Source organism: Schistocerca piceifrons, chromosome 3 (assembly GCF_021461385.2).
Source record: "Schistocerca piceifrons isolate TAMUIC-IGC-003096 chromosome 3, iqSchPice1.1, whole genome shotgun sequence".
Taxonomy (NCBI): domain Eukaryota; kingdom Metazoa; phylum Arthropoda; class Insecta; order Orthoptera; family Acrididae; genus Schistocerca; species Schistocerca piceifrons.
Genome location: NC_060140.1, coordinates 560,127,180 through 560,145,109, shown reverse-complemented (window position 1 = coordinate 560,145,109; position 17,930 = coordinate 560,127,180).

The following is a 17,930-nucleotide window of genomic DNA, read 5'->3' as shown; positions in this document are numbered from 1 at the left end:
TTAGCATATTACACTTACTGTCCCTTTTTTTCCTAAATGGTAGTCGCTGTTCACCTAGTGGGCAAGGCGTGACAGTGCAAAATTTCAACAAACACTTTTTTTTAAATTTATACACTGAAGATAAACTTCAATGGAGTGTTTTGTAAATGAATAAGAGGGTATTTTGCAGTTAGACTGAAACCTTTTGATAACACAAAAAGAAAAACCGAATTAACATGAACCATACGTCTTTCTCAACGTTATCTTTCTCAGCATTGTCATACACCATACTGAATACCTCTAACAGAGACATTTTTAAGTCATGCAAAATATACTCTCTTAGACTCCTAATAAAATATCTAGATGTGAGGAAATAACCATAATACTGAACATATGACTGATAATTCTCCCTGGATACTAGCACGTAGATACCGTTAAACACAAAATCTTTACACTGTATTAATTATTAAACTAGTGCTGGACGTAAGTAAACTGAGCAAATTACCTTTTTCCAAATGAGCGGTCTCTCTACACAATAATGTAAAATCAGTCTCTGCCTTCAATGACACGTCACGGAACATCACAAATAAAGATCTACATGCGGCACATCCGCCTTCCTAGCTCCTCATTCTGTCATGATCCAGCACTCTCTCTCACACTCAGTCCGACAACTGATCCCAACTCCCTCGCTCGACAGAGCTCTACTCAATCAACCTCAGGTAGCCAGAGAATACGTATCACTCATGTGTGTGGCATGCAAATATACACAAAGCAGCAAGCATTTCAAATAAACTGTGAAAAATACCAAAAAACTGACATTTCTTATCATGTACGCATCGTTATTAACCATTTCATCTACTACGTATTTTTTTGTTTAAGTCATAAGTCTTCTGACTGGTTTCATGCAGCCTGCCACGAACTCCTCTCCTGTGCCATTGTCTTTGTCTCTTGCAAACTACGTCCTCAATTATTTGCTGGGTGTATTCTAGTCTCTGTCTTGCTCTACAGTTTTAGCCCTCTACTGCTCCCTCTAGTACCATGGAAGTCACTCCCTCATGTCTTAGCAGATGTCCTATCACACTGTCGCTTTTTCGTATAAGTGTTTTCCACATATTCCTTTCCTCTTAGAGTCTGCACAGAACCTCCTCATTCCTTATCTTATTAGTCGAGCTGATTTTCAACATTCGTCTGTAGCACCACAACTCAAATACTTCGATTCTCTTCTGTTCCGGTTTTCTCACAGTCCATGATTGACTACCATACAATGCTTATAACACTGTTATACGTAGCTTGTGCAATAAAATACCAAATTTGGTCTATTACGTACTATGCCCCCAACAGAACAACTAGTCCTGTCACGGAAAACGACCCTAACACTTCTGTCCGCTACTGCTGTACCATAACCTTAAAGTTGGAGGCAGGTCGTGAAACAAAACAATCTTGTTAAAGCAATTATGGTATAACGCAACAAAGCAGTGATACCCTCTGAGAGGAATTTTGTTACGTTGACCGTGTGTACCTAACGGAGATGGCTTATCGGAAGTGAAATTCAGAATTACGTGAATATTCAAACAGTAATAAACAATATTTAACCTATCCACACTGTTCAAAGGATAAAGAAAACGGTCGCTAGGCTAATTAGGCAAGAGAATGATTAACATCCTTGTTAAAAAAATAGCTATGAGTAACTTTAACGGACAAACACAACCTATACTTTGCCACACACGAATGCAATGAACTCAGGCACCTGAATACAATGTGTTCAGGTTAAGGTTGGAGTTAACAGACCAGAACAAACTATTGGCATAAAAACAATAGATAACAACACTCACTATTACTTTCAGGGCTCATTCAAACTGAATGGTCTTTATAACATTACTATTAATATTCACTGTAGAATCATAAATTGGACATAGGTTCAGTATTACTTTTAAACATTTTCCTATTTGACGTTCACTGCAAAATTATGAATTGGTCACAGGTTAAGTCTCTCTCAGCTAAATACTTTTCTATTTAGAATGAAAGTTAAATGGAATTCACTAACAGATAACTTCTCACTGTCTTTTGAATAAATAAATTATTGTTTTCATAAATAGTGGTCTTTCTATTAACTGTTATTTATCAAGAGCATAAAGGATAAACTATGGATCCTATTACACTGTTAATATGCCCATTCAATACACATGAGAAACAAGTACTTAGCAAGCATGAGTATATAACTTTCCACAACTGCAGTTTTCTACTTTTACTACAGTGAGACACAAAATTAACATATTTGTAAGATACTGACTCACCTTTTGCGATTTGCAACAGGCGGCAATGTGAGCATTTAGTAAGCAAAACTTTATAAGCCTCAGTTTTAAGAACTTTTAATTTGAAGTTGACAACAACACATTAATAAGCACTTTTAATATGTTCGAGAGGCATTAATTAGTAAAACACTGGACTATAATGTTCTTTCAATAAGGACACTCGGTAATCACTTTAGTTCAAACGGAGAGGAACCTGAGAGCTGTTGTGATAAGGAAAAACATCGAGGTAGGTACATAAATTCAGTTATAAATTACCTTATATTTGAGCACACTAACACAACCATTAAGCTGATCCTTCACTGTACATTACTATAGTGGTCCATTACAGTGATTGCGCAATGTGGTGGCGATTGCATGTTGGTAGGTGGATTTTCAGGTATAATTGCTGGACTCTGTCATTTCCTGGTGGCGATGATAGATACCAATTCCAGAATAGTTCCAGCTCTTTATCCATCCATCCGAGGCATTGGAAAGCGTCAGGAAAAGCCTCTCTCGGAACCAGCACAATACACAACTTTTACATGAGCAATTGATAGTTTGGTGGCTCGTCTCCGACTGACTCTTAGTTCCACCTTTTCTACCTAGACCAACCGTAATTTGAGCGCGCTACACAGTTCCGTTCCCGAGGGGAACCACAATACCCTTTACATACAAAATAACTAAGAACCCTAAAAGAGGATCAGCAATTACATAACAACAGCCAAACATATTAATTAAAACATAACATTTGCACATATTGACATTTCAACAAAAAAATTATTTAAACAAAATTATTCAAACTCAAAGATATCCAAAGAGATTATGTGAGACAGACAAAACATATCATTTGCTCTTATGTGCATATTACAGAGAACACTTCCTATACTCTACAAGACATCAAAGTTTTTAACTGAAAAGAATAAACACTCTCATGGTATCGATTCAATTCAACAACATTTACAGAAACTCAACGATATAACACTAAATAAAACAAAAGGCAAAAATAAATCAGTAGAGCAGTAGAGCTATGGTGTTACATGCTGTACTCCAGATGTACATTCTCAGAAATTTCTTCCTCAAAGTAAGGCCTATGTTTGACACTAGTAGACATCTCTTGGCCAGGAATGACCCTTTTGCCGTTTGCTAGTCTGCTTTTGATGTCCTCCTTAATCCGTCTGTCATTGGTTATTTGACTTCTTAGGTAGCAGAATTCCTGAACTTCACCTACTACGAGACCATCCGATGTTAAGTTTCTCGCTGTTCTCATGTCCGCAACTTCTCATTACTTTCGTCTTTTTCGATTTGCTGACAATCCATATTCTATACTCATTAGATAGTTCATCCAATTCAGCAGATCATGTAATTCTTCTTCACTTTCACTCCTGGTAGCAATGTCATCAGCGAATCGTATCGTTGACGTACTTTCACCTTGAATTTTAATTCCACTCCTGAACCTCTCTTTTATTTCTGTCATTACTTCTTCGATGTACTGGTTGAACAGTAGGGGCGAAAAAATACATCCCTGTCTTACAACCTTTTTAATCCTAGCACTTCTTGTGAGTCCGCTCTTATTATTCTCTCTTGGCTCTTGTACATATTGCATATTACCCCTACAGTTTACCCCTATTTTTCTCAGAATTTCGAACATGTAGCACCATTTCACATTGTCAAATGTCTTTTGCAGGTCGATAAATCCTATGAACGTGTCTTAATTTCTCTTTAGTCTTGTTTCCATTATCAACCGCTACATCAGAATTGTCTCTTTCAGCCGGCCAGAGTGGCCGAGCGGTTCTAGCAGCTTCAGTCTGGAACCGCGCGACCGCTACGGTGGCAGGTTGTAATCCAGCCTCGAGCAGGATGCAATATGTACAAGAGCCATTTGAACCATTTTTTTGCCTCTTTCGTGCCTTTACCTTTTCTAAGGCTAAACTGATCGTCATCTAGCACATCCTCAACTTCCTTTTAGGTTCTTCTGTATACTATTCTTGTCAGCAACTTGGATGCATGTGCTATTGAGCTGATCGTGTGTGATAATTCTAGCTCTAATCATCTCTTGGAGTCTTTGGAATTGTGTGGATGTTATTTTTCCGAAAGTCAGATGGTATGTCGCCAGGCTCATACATTCTAAAGACCAAGAAGAGCAGTCGTTTTGTTGTCACTTCCCCCAACTATTTTAGAAATTGTGATGGAATGGTATCTGTCCCTTCCGCCTCATTTGATCGTAAGTCCTTCAAAGCTCTCTTGAATTCTGATTCTACAACTGGATCCTCTATCTCTTCTAAATGCACTCCTGTTTCTTCTTCTATCACATCAGACAAGTCTCCCCCATCATAGTGGCCTTCAGTGTAACCTTTCCACCTGCCAGCTCTCTCCTCTGCATTTAACACTGGAATTGAGATTGCACCCTTAAGGTTACCACCCTTGCTTTTAATTTCACCGAATGTTGTTTTGACTTTCCAATACACTGAGTCAGTCCTTCCTGCAATCATTTCGTTTTTGATTTCTTCACATTACTCATGCAGACATTTCGTCTTAGCTTCCCTGCATTTCCTATTTATTTCATTCCTCAGCTGACTTGTATTTCCGTATTCCTCAATTTCCAAGATCATTTTTTTTTACTTCCTTCTTTCGTCGACCAAATGAAGTATTTCTTCTGTTATCCACGGTTTCTTTTCATTTACCTCCTTTGTACCTATGTTTTTCTTTCCAAATTCCGTGATGGTCCTTTTTAGAGATGTCCATTCTCTTCAACTGTACTGTCTGTTGACTTATTCCTTACTGCTGTATCTAAAGCCTTAGAGAACTTCAAGCGTATCTCGTCATCTCTCAGTCCATCCGTATCCTACTTCTTTGCATATTGATTCTTCCTGACTTATCTCTTAAACTTTAGCCTGCTCTTCATCAGTACTAAATTATGATCTGAGTATATATCTGCTCTTGGGTACGCCTTGCAGTCCTATATCTGATTTCGGAATCTCTGTCTGACCATGATTTGTTATAACTGAAATCTTCCCGTACCTCCCGACCTCTTCCAAGTACACCTCCTGTTGTGATTCTTGAACACAGCATTCGCTATTACTAGCTGTAATGTAGTACAGAACTCTATTAGTCTTTCTCCTCTCTCATTCCTTGTCCCAAGCCCATATTCTCCTGTAATTTTTTCTTCTACTCCTCCCTTACAACTGCATTCCAGTCCTCATGAGTATAAGATCCTCATCTCCCTTTACATACTGTATTATCCTTTCAATACCCACATATAATTTCTCTGTCTCGTCATCTTCAACTTGTAACGTTTGCATCTGTTCCTGAATTGCCGTTATCGGTGCTGGTTTACTGTCTACTCTGATAAGAACAACCCTATCACTGAACTGTTCACGATAACGCATTCTCCGCCCTACCTTACTATTCGTAACGAATCCTACTCCTGTTATACCGTTTTCTGCTGTTCTTGCTATTACCATATATTCATCTGACCAAAAATCCCTGCCTTCCTTGCAGTTTACTTCACCTACGCCCACTATATCTAGACTGAGCCTTGCAATTCTCTTTTCAGATTTTCAAGCTTCCCTAAGATGTTCAAACTTTGATATTCCATGGCCCGACACGTAAAACGTTAGCCTTTCATTCATTATTAAATCTTTTTCTCATGGTCACCTCCTTCTTGGCAGTCCCCTCCAGGACATCCGAATGGTGGACTATTCCGAATTCTTTTTCCAATGGAGAGTTCATGATAGTTACTCAATTACAGGCCACATGTCTTGAGTATACACATTATCTGTCTTTAATGCAGTGGTTTCCATTGTCTTCTGCATCCTCATGGCGCTCATTATTGCTGATGCTTCCGTCCGTAGTCTTCAGTCGCCCTATGGGCAAGTGAGTGCCCTCAACCTGCTGTTGGCAGAATAAGGGGACTTATTATGCCGGAAGTCTTCCGGGGCCAATGCTGGTTATTAATCAAAAATTAAGGGGAGACGAGTTTCGAACCCGCGCCAGAGAACGTTTCGCTTGCTAGTCGAACACGCTACCACAAGGCCACATTTTTTTTACCTTTATTAAAACAACCATATATGTACATAAGCACAAAAACAAATTATTGATGTGCTGGAACTGATTCAACACGAATTGTATCGTACAATAGACTGAATAACACATTTCAATATAGTGACATTTGTAAGCTTACAAAATAGAACATAAATAGTAAACTGACAATAGCCTCTTCAGTCCAGACAGAGACATAGATCCGAAACGCAAACATATATATAATTGATTGTCTTAACTGGAATGACAGCTCTGTCATTTGATTCATAACCGTCCAAACTCAAAGTCATTTGGAGCACACAAACGGATAACAAGAGATGCACAGGAACATAAATTATGAAAACGTCATAATGAAGTTAATTACACCATTGAGAAGTCGGGGATAGTCCTAGGAACTGGTATAACCCCTTATTCGTTGTGTATTTTGTTCGCTGCATGGTCTTGCATGTGATTTGTGTCCTTACCGGCATCGAGAATTACCCTACGCCTTGTTTTTCAAAAATTATGTCTAACATGTTAGCGAACATCTTCCTGAAATTTGGGTAACGTTTCATCTTCCAGCGTGCCGTTCTCATGTAAGCCTCGAAACTAATGAGATTATCTTCACTATTGTGGATGATGATATATGTCACAAACCGACCTAACATCCACATCACGGTGTTGTTGGTAGCGGGAAAATGTTTCGCGTCCGGCCAGAGTAGGATGTCGGTGCAGTGGCTGGCTGGGCTGCTGCGGGTAATCAGGCCCAGCCTCTGCTGCACCCATTTCCAGTTAATGAGATGACCGCCACAAGTGAAGCGATGGCGTAAGGTGTCGACCAGACCACAGCGGACGCATTTATCACTGTCACTTAAACCGATTCTATGCAACCTTTCATTAGTGGGTATAACATCGTTAACCACTTTATACCATGTGGACGCCACTTCAGCAGTGTGGACAGTTAAACTTATGTTGTCCCAAACTGCCTTCCAATGAACACTCGGGTATTTAAGTTCAATGGGATTCCGGACTATTGGAGATGTCCATCTTCTTAATAACAGCTGCGTCGTCGGTAAATCCTGCGTGAAATAATGTCCATCAATATAGCTTACTTCAAAAAAAAAAAAAAACTGCTTGACATGTCGTAGTTTGTAATGTATTTTACCTACATCAATGGGTGGATGCGTATCGGTGGGTTGTAAGGTTCGGAAGAGCCAACTGGTTACGCTGAGAGGTTCCTTGTCCAACAAATGGGTGATTCGTTTAATATATAACGCAGTGCACTTTCGGTAAATGTCAGGCATGTTTAGTCCGCCGGCCTGTCTGGAAGACGTCAGCGTGGTGTATTTCACTTTGAACAGGTGCCCTTGCCAGACAAATCTATTAGAGAGTTTCATCACGTGTATGGCCTGCATCTTGGGGACTGGAAATAGTTGGGCCATATAGTACGCTTTACTGAATATGTAACTGCTGAGGAGTCGTATGCGTTGGAGAATGTTAACGGACCGCCAATTGTTTTCATAGATGGCACCTTGCATTTTATTGGTGATCTGCTTCCAATTTTTTGCATTCAATTTTAGCGGACATTTGTCGATAATCATCCCCAGAGTGGTGTGGGTTTCGACACGCTTCGCCCAAGGTATAAGAACTGCGTCGAATCCTCGAATGTTGACAAAGGTGCATTTACCGGCGTTGATTTTAGCACCGGAAGCACGACAGTACTCGTCTACCGCGGTCTTGAGGGTTGATACGTCTCTGTCGTTGCGCAATAACACTCCGACGTCGTCGGCGTAAGCACGAACCACGAAGGAGGTCCCGGCGATCGAAAGGCCTGCAAGTTTGTCATGAATAGAGCGTAAGAGTGGCTCGAGCGATAAAACAAATAACATCATGGAGAGAGGGCTCCCCTGCGGCACTCCTCTTCGGACCTCGATGGGTTGAGTAAGCTGTCCATTTACGCTGATTCTGGTTGTAATGCCCGTGACGAAATGTTGCACGACATTTATAACCCGTTGCTCAAAACCACAACGCTGCATTAGCTGTAGGAGGTACTCGTGGCGGACGCGATCAAAGGCCTTGCAAAAGTCGATAAACAGCAATGCGAGATTCACGTTAGTGACTGATGCTATCGCTATTACATCTCTATATTCCGAAAGGGGCGTCATAATAGTGCGACCAGGGATGCATGATTGATGGTTGTGAATCACTTGCTTCATTAACGGAGACAATCTGCTGTTGAGTGCTCTGGCGAAGGTTTTGTAATCAAAATTGAGTAAAGTAATAGGTCGGAAGTTATCTAAGGTTTTTCGGTGTTTGCTTTTTGGTACCAATACAATTCGGCCTTCCTTCATTTCGGCCGGGACGTCACTCCCTCGCATCACTTCATTGAGAACATCTGTAAATGCGTGTCCGATTATGGGCCAGAAGCGCACATAAAATTCCCGTGGCAAACCATCAGGGCCAGGGGATTTATTTGATGGCGAGCCAGAAATCAGTTCAAGGACTTCGTCTGGAGCAAAATCGTGTACGACCGCCGAGTTGTCCGCAGGCGTGACTACGGTGGGCAGATCACTCACGATATCGCCGCCGTCATCACCATATGTATCGCATTGCGAGTACAGATCCGTGAAGTACCGGTAAACTGCAGTAAGAATCTCACTCTGTCGGGTCAAACGGAGTCCATCATCTGTGTCCAGCTCCCCGATAAAAGCTCGCTTGCGATGGGCACGATGTTTTATGAGGTGATACAGCGATGCAAGTTCGTCCTCTTGAAGCGATTTTGCTTTAGATCTGATCTTCAGTCCTTCAAGCTGCGTTCGCTTTATGCCTATAAGCTTCGCCTTTATTTGTTTGATGGTCGTCAGCTGTGTGTTGGTTGGTGTCGTAGTCGCATACAACTCTCGCAGAACTGTTTGGTAAAAATCAATCGTGCGTTTGACATCTTGCGCCCGTTGCCAACTGTAGTTTCTTCAAGATAATCGCATTTTCCGTTTGACCACAGCATTCCACCACGCTATCTTGCTCGGATATCTGCAGCATTGCTTGAGACAATCCGCCGATGTCGTGGAGATGACATCTTGTAGCAAGGCATCGGCGAGAATAGAAACATTTAGGCTCCACGGAATCCTATGCCATTTAGTATGCTGTTTGGCAAGATTTATCGTGACACAGAGAGCGCAGTGGTCGGAAAAGCTAGCCGGAAGGACATCGGCGTCCAGAACATGTTGGCAAATGTTCTCAGAGATGTACAAACGGTCTAGACGGCTACATGCGGTGGTGGTCAGGTACGTGTACTTTACCAGGGTAGGAAATTTTAGTTCCCACGCATCCTTCAGATGCAGGTGACGCACAAGATCATGTAGTTCCCTACAGTAATTAAAGTTTGGCGATTGGTCTTTCCTGTGGATCACACAGTTGAAATCACCATTAATTATCAACTGGGTTGGGTTGCGGCGTAGCAAGTATATGATGTCTTGTTTAAAGAAGTTAGCTCTTTCTGATTTTAAGGTCGTTCCAGATGGAGCATAGATATTGACGAGGGTGACGTCAAAAATTTGGCAAGCCTCTACCGGAGTCCAACATTTCGATATTGCTCACTCGGATTCCGTCTCGTGATAGAATGGCCGTACCTGTACCCCCGTCCGCCACGTTGTTTACGATTGTTGCAAATCCTGATACATGAAAACTTAAGATAGACACTTCCTGTAACAGGATTATATCAGCTTCGGACTCATAGATAAACTGCCGTAGCATTGCTAATTTTAAATCTGTTCTAACTCTATTAATGTTCAGGGACAAAAACTTATAAGCTTGACTCATGATCGTCCGAGACTTGTGGGTGATGGGAAGCGTAGGAAGCCCAGTCCATCTCACCGTCGGACTTCGAACCTACATCCGCAGATTTTGTATCAGTTTTTGCGCTGACTTTACTTTTTGAGTTACTTCCAGCCACGGAGTCCTTTGATTTAACTTTATTTTACCGTCGCAAAGGCGTCCGAAGTGTCATTGAAGACGGCGGAGTCGGCGAGTCATGGCCGTAAGCAGAATGTGAAAGTCCTTGCTTCGGAACGGGTGACGGCAAGTCCGAAGACGCGGCTTCAGTTGGCTCACTGTGTTTGTTTGGAGCCGCACTGGCTGTTTGTATACAGCTGTCCGGGTCCTCGTGTTGTTTGGAAGCAGTTTCGAGGTGGCGGCTGCTTGTGTTATGCTCTACACCGCGTGCTTCATCCGACGTGTTTACGAGTTGCAGTTGACTGACTGCCGCCTCTTGTGTGTTGACCACCTGCGGCGAGTCGGCAAGCGGCATCGGAACGGATTGCTGTAAACACTCGGCTGCACTCGAATTGACAGTTTCTGCGTCGGGCGGTTGAATGGGGATTTGGCGGGTCGTAACTGAGCCATCCGACACATGCGTGTCCTGTGTGGAGGCCCGTGGCACCGCATCATCGGTTTGAGTTTTTACTACCTGTTCGCCAGAGCTACTACCGTCACTTATAGTACGTCGTCGTTTGTTACCGACAGATAATGCAACACCGGTGGCTAAGGGGTGACTGGCCACGGGTTTTTGAGGCAAGGGTGGGAAGGTGCTGTTGCCGAGATCGTTGTCCTCTGACACAGATGCACTCGGCTGGGAGTCATTCACAGAAGGCGTCTGGTTTTGAGTTAGGACATCAGCCAACGTTAATCTCTATCGTTGTTGCAGATTGTTTTGAAGTACCACAACTCGCCGTGGGCAATCCTCTCGTAAATGGCCACTCGTGTTACAGATAAAACAAGTGACTACTTGCCCCTCGTAAATGACATGAGCCTTATAACCACAAACCATTATATACGATGGGATATTGACTTTAACTGCCATGTCAACTGAGCGAACCCCACTATAACATTGGAGTTTGTGACGGCTCGACCATTTTTCGTTTCTAATCTGTCGGATGTCACCGTATTTGGCGAGGACATCTCTAAGAAAACAATTCTCAACCTCAGGTGGCAAATTGAACACTCGCACTTGTTTATAATGTCAGCGTTAGTTATTGAAACTGTACTCACCGACTGATCACGATGTCGGAACTCTGTTTTCCCACCAGTATTCACCAAAATTTTCTCCAGTTGTATCTGGTCTAAAAACTTCACAAAGAAACAGTATTCCGCCATGTCATAATATGCTGTGTGGACCTGATCAGATGTGATGCCAATAATACCTACTATCCAGTCATGGATTTCTAGAGAACTCGGTTGCACATTCCTGGAAGATTTCTCAAATCCAAAACACAGGGTATTCTTACGTGGTACACTGGGAGCCATAACTGCACTATATGAGAGGTCGGGACCGCTGTGGGTAAATTAAGAAGCTTGTGTACGACGGTAGTGAAGAAGCACTGAGAATATCACAGGTCACAATCCAAGAATTTCTATAAACACGGCTTGCGGCGCTACGACTACGCGGAAGTACCGACACGTCCGATCGCTGTCGCGTCCCAAGCGGAACTGACACATGAGCAATACCGTTATGTGTACAACACATTGGGTAGAAGTGTTGACAGTCTAAGCAACTGAACTTGAATGTCGCGAAACGACGGTCCCACATATCCTGTTTCATTACGACTGACGAAGGAAGTCCAGTTACTACAGGTGTGTCTCATCTTGATGCTTACTCTGTTTTTGCTGCTGTGCCATCTACTCATGCTGCTGTTCAAACGTCCGTCGGTGATGTTTCGTCAGCTACCATTTCCATAACAGACATGAATACAAAACAGAAGCCTCATCGCCAATGTAGTATCCACTACTTTTATTGACACAGCACCTTACAAAGACGGACACAGATAGATCGTCAAACACAGATAAAAGGAATAAAGTAAAAAAAAAAAAAAAAAAGACGATGCGATTTGAAGTAGAATGAATAGGCAGACCGAAATTTCCGATGTAGTGGCATTCATGTCGAAGGAGAACAAGTGCAACGCTATTGTCTGCTGCCCCGCTTGGTCGATGGCGCGGTTCGTGTTCATAATGGCTTTGGCTGGAGATTGTGCTGTCGCTCCTCGTGAGCCACGCTTACTGAATTACGCGCCGTATGGTGTGCTATTGGCGTATGTGTTACCCATTCTGTGTCCTCTTTATCCTAGATAAGAGAACTCTATCGCTTCTTTCACTGCTGTGTCAGTCCCAGTTTTGAAGTTAAAGGGGACGGTAATATGCATTCTGCTACTGTAAACTGGGACATCTTTGCCACATGTTTTTCCTTTTTCCGGTTTTGTTACCTAATGATAAAAAAAGTTTCCGAAACCATTCTAAAACATGAGTTTTGATCTCTGGTATAATAGAACGAGGATACATAACAACTCAGTTACGTGTCTGCTTATAAAAAACTGAAAACGACCGTCCTCTAAGTTACGATCCTCAAAGTTACGAGGAAAACCGTAAAACTTTGCCAACTGTTTCAAAATCAGTGGAAAATACCTGAAAAATATAGGGCAAAATATTTAAAGCATGTCCGCAGCTCGTGGTCGTGCGGTAGCGTTCTCGCTTCCCGCGCCCGGGTTCCCGGGTTCGATTCCCGGCGGGGTCAGGGATTTTCTCTGCCTCGTGACGACTGGGCGTTGTGTGCTGTCCTTACGTTAGTTAGGTTTAATTAGTTCTAAGTTCTAGGGGACTGATGACCATAGCTGTTAAGTCCCATAGTGCTGAGAGCCATTTGAACCATTTAATGCATTGAAAATAATTTACACATTAGTATTAAACTATTTAACCCAAATATAGCTACAAAGGAGGTTATCTAGATGGGTACACACGAAAATTCAAATCCTCACAGTTAAAAGTTAAAAGAGAAGTTTGATATTTTTATCACAAAACAAAAATATGTTTGTTTTTTATTGTAAGGTGGATAAATTATATGCACAATGTCCTGTCTTTTACATTCAGTGAGACTTCACCTGGCACGTCTGGGAAGTAAAAACTTTCGACCCCCCTCCCCCCCTCCCCGCCCCCCCTCACCGACCCGTCTGGTGAACGAAGGTATGACACGTCGAGCTTCCCGTCCCCATAGAACTTTTTTGTCAAGAATTTTAACAAAAGAAGCATTTCTAGGTTTAGTTGTGTAAGACCACGGGCAATTCTGGCATTCATTTCATATGTTCACGAAAGGCTGAATTATGGCCCACTTCACAGGAACAGTGTGCTTCCAGTTTAGTTCTAATGAGCATTGGCATAAGTCTTAGCACTTTAAGTGTACAGAGACAAAAAAACGCTCGATTAAAAGACTGAAAGAGGCAAGGAAAAGGCAAAATTACAAATTGACAAAGTTGTCCCATTTTTACATAGCTTCCTGATGCAACTTTACCAAGTTACATTGTTATACAACACCCCATTCTTTTATTTCTAAAAGTGATTCTAAAACGTAATTATGTACTAAATTTGACAAAAGAAATAGTTTTCCTTAAGGATTAGGGGGCAGTGAGAGAATCTTTTGTAGACAACCAGAAAAAAGCATCTTCTACAAACCGAAAGAAAAAGACACTAAAAAATACCAGGAAACAATGAATAAACCTAAAATGCTCTCCAGATTCGTCTTTCATTATTTTCCCTTTCCAGTGAAAGCATTGGCACTTCTATTGAATGATTGGAGAAGTTGGTAAGGCGCAAAATATAATCTTATTCAAAAAGTGGCAAAGTTGTCCTGCTAGGCAAAGTTGTCCTAGTTTACAATATTCTCAATCACTTTTTTCTTCACTCTATTTCTCCGTCATCCTTACCTTCGCTCTAAATTTCCGTCAGCCTTGTACTTTGCTAAGTATGTGGTCCATTTCTTTCAACATGTTTTATAAGTCTTCGTTACATTCGCCAAGAGGAGCTGAGTTATCTGCGAACCCTAGCAATTATATCTGTTCCCCTTGAACTTCCGAATATAGTTCCACTTCCTTCATTGTTTCTTCAACGTACAAGTTGCACACAACCTACCTTACAATTTCTAGCCAAATGCTTCTCGTACCGATACCGTGCTTCCCTCGGAAGCATGATTTACAAATGGGAGAAACGCTTCAAATTAGGTGGGTGCTGTGGCACTCTCGTTACCGAACGTTTTCAAAGTCGCTTCCAAACGGCCACAGGCATGCTTAAGAACGCAGGATACAGATTAGCTGGCTGTATTTCAAGGAGTTCTTAGCGGAGTGGGGGAGTGGTTTTGTACGTAAGGAACAGTATTCCATTTGAGTCTGTAGACGTATCAGAGCTCTGCCCTGAACAGGTACTTAAATGTTGATCAGGGCAGTTGAATTTAGTGAAACTAAACTTCTAACTGTTGTCATTTATAGGTCTCATAACTCTCCCTGACTTCAGAGCATTTCCGCTCAAGCTAGTGACGGTTCTTGGTTCATTTTATAAGAAGTACCAAAAATTACTTGCGTGTGCTGACTTCAACATTAATTTTGTATGTGACTGACAACTAAAACGATGTTGGAAGATCTCCTAAATTCATATGAGTTAAATCTGACTGTATTTTTTCTAGTAAAATTAGTCTCAACCGAGCTTCAGCAGACCGTTACAAACAGTAATCAAAGACGACCAAAAATGTTATTGTGAAGGTAAAGAGTATGTGGTACTCAAATAGATGTATATGGTTATACGTGAAGGAAGTGTCTGGTCACCAGCAGAAAGTCAGTGATATAAAGACAGTACATAGTAAAAACATTTCTGTTGTTGATAAGTCACATATAAGAACAATATTTAACAACCACTTTCTAAACATTACTGGTGAATTAAATAAAAACTTATTTTCTACAAGGGATCATGTAACATTGTTAGGAAACGCTTTTCTGAGACTGATATCTGAAATACACTTCTGTGATACTTCGATGGGGGAAATTGAGTCAATAGTTAAATTACTTAAGACTAATGACTCACACAGATATGTACCTATTAGTCCTGTGCTGAGCCATATTTGTAATTTTTTCCTTAGGAATGATCAGTTTTTTGATCGACGAAAGAACTCAGCAGTAAAACCGCTTTATAAAAAGGGGAAAAAGGGATAATTTAGACAGTTTTAGACCTATTTCTGTGCCATCAGTGTCTGCTAAAGTTATTGGGTTGAGTTGTTTGGAGGAACAGACCAAACAGCAAGGTCATCGGTCTCATCGGATTAAGAAAGGACGAGGAAGTCGGCCATGCCCTTTCAAAGGAACCATCCCAGCATTTGCCTGGAGTGATTTAGGGAAATCACGGAAAATCTGAATCAGGTTGGCCGGACGGGGGTTTGAACCGTCGTCCTCCTGAATGCGAGTCCAGCGTGCTAACCACTTCGCCACCTCGCTCGGTTAAAGTTATTGAAAAGGCTGTGTATGAAAGGATGATTGATCAGTTTATTTCACATAATTTGCTGTCAAATGTGCAGTTTGATCTTAGAAGCAGTAACAACTGATGATACTATATTCTCTTTTCTCTGTAAGGTACCGAATGGATTAAACACAAGTTTTCGAACGCTAGGCATCTTTTTTCATCTAACTAAGAAGTTTGATTGTGTTGATCACAAAATATTGCTGCACATGTTGGACCATTATGGAATATGGGGAGCAGCTTACAAGTGATTCACCTCTTACTTAATAACAGACAGCAAAAGGTCGTTCTCCACAGGACTGAGAATGGATATGATGTGGGGTCGAGTGGGGCACAGTCAAAGCGGGGCTGCCCCAGGGATCAGTGCTGGGGCCACTCCTGTTCCTTATTTATAGAAATGATATGCTCTCTAGTATTACAGGTGATTCTCCTTCCGGAGTAACCAGAAGCGCCGGAACGAAGAACGCAAGAGAAGGGATGGCGGTGAAACGACGTCGGCCAATGGTGCGCTGATTAGGACCGCACCACGACAGGAGCGGCCTCTACAAGAGGAGAATATAAGCGCCACTCCTGTGAGCCTCGATCGGCTCAGTATAAGGATAGTTGTAGACCGGCTCTCGCAGAACAGTTATTAGTGATACATATCCATTCCAATTCCAAAGAAAGCAGGTGTTGGCAGATGTGAAAATTACCGAACTATCAGTTAATAAGTCACAGCTGCAAAATACTAACACGAATTCCTTACAGACGAAAGGAAAAACTGGTAGAAGCCGACCTCAGGGAAGATCACTTTGGATTCCGTAGAAATATTGGAACATGTGAGGCAATACTGACCTTACGACTTACCTTAGAAGAAAGATTAAGTAAAGGCAAACCTACGTTTCTAGCATTTGTAGACTTAAAGAAAGCATTTGACAGTGTTGACTGGAATACTCTTATTTTCTAAAGGAGGCGGGGGTAAAATACAGGGAGCGAAAGGCTATTTACAGTTTGTACAGAAACCAGATGGCAGTTGTAAGAGTCGAGGGGCATGAAAGGGAAGCAGTGGTTGGGAAGGGAGTGAGACAGGGTTGTTGCCTCTCCCCGATGCTATTCAATCTGTATATTGAGCAAGCAGTAAAGGAAATAAAAGAAAAATTCGGAGTAGGTATTAAAATCCATGGAAAAGGAATAAAATCTTTGAGGTTAGCCGATGACATTGTAATTGTATCAGAGACAGCAAAAGACTTGGAAGAGCAGTTGAACGGAATGGGCAGTGTCTTCAAAGGAGGATATAAGATGAACATCAGCATAAGCAAAACGAGGATAATGGAATGTAGTCGAATTAGGCCTGGTGATGCTGAGGGAATGAGATTAGTAAATGAGACACTTAAAGTAGTAAAGGAGTTCTGCTATTTGGGGAGCAAAATAACTGATGATGGTCGAAGTAGAGAAGATATGAAATGTAGACTGGCAATAGCAAGGAAAGCGTTTCTGAAGAAGAGGAGTTTGTTACCATCGAGTATAGATTTAAGTGTCAGGAAGTCGTCTCTGAAAGTATTTGTATGGAGTATGGAAGTGAAACATGGGCGATAAATAGTTTGGACTAGAAGAGAATAGAAGCTTTCGAAATGTGGTGCTACAGAAGAATGCTGAAGACTAGATGGGTAGATCACATAACTAATGATGAAGTATTGAATAGAATTGGGGAGAAGAGGAGTTTGTGGCACAACTTGACAAAAAGAAGGGACAGGTTAGTAGGACATGCTCTGAGGCATCAAGAGATCACAAATTTAGCATTGGAGGGCAGCGTGGAGGGTAAAAATCGTAGAGGGAGACCAAGAGATGAATACACTAAGCATATTCAGAAGGATGTAGGTTGCAGTAAGTACTGGGAGATGAAGAAGTTTGCACAAGATAGGGTAGCATGGAGAGCTGCATCAAACCAGTCTCAGGACTGAAGACCACAACAACAACATCCATTGGTTGCTTGAACATTGTCTCTAGCGAAGAACATTAGAGTTTGAATGTCACCCATCACTTGTGACACTTGTTGTAAATACAAGTTAAGTATTGTCATACTTTTTATTTGTATTAAAAACTATTAATGTGATTTTGCTTGAATTGTTGTATAGAATTCCGAGAACGCAGCATCTTTTAGGCGCCCTGTAGCGAGTGGGCAAGACCCCACATTTGGCGCCGAGTATCCGCTGAATTCAGGGCCAGCCAGCCAGGTAATTTTTTGCTGGGGCCTTAATTCTCTCTTGTCTTTACTTTTCAGGGGCTTTTATTTACTGTAACAGTTTTTTGTCGTTTTTGTTAATAATTGTTTTCAGGTGGACG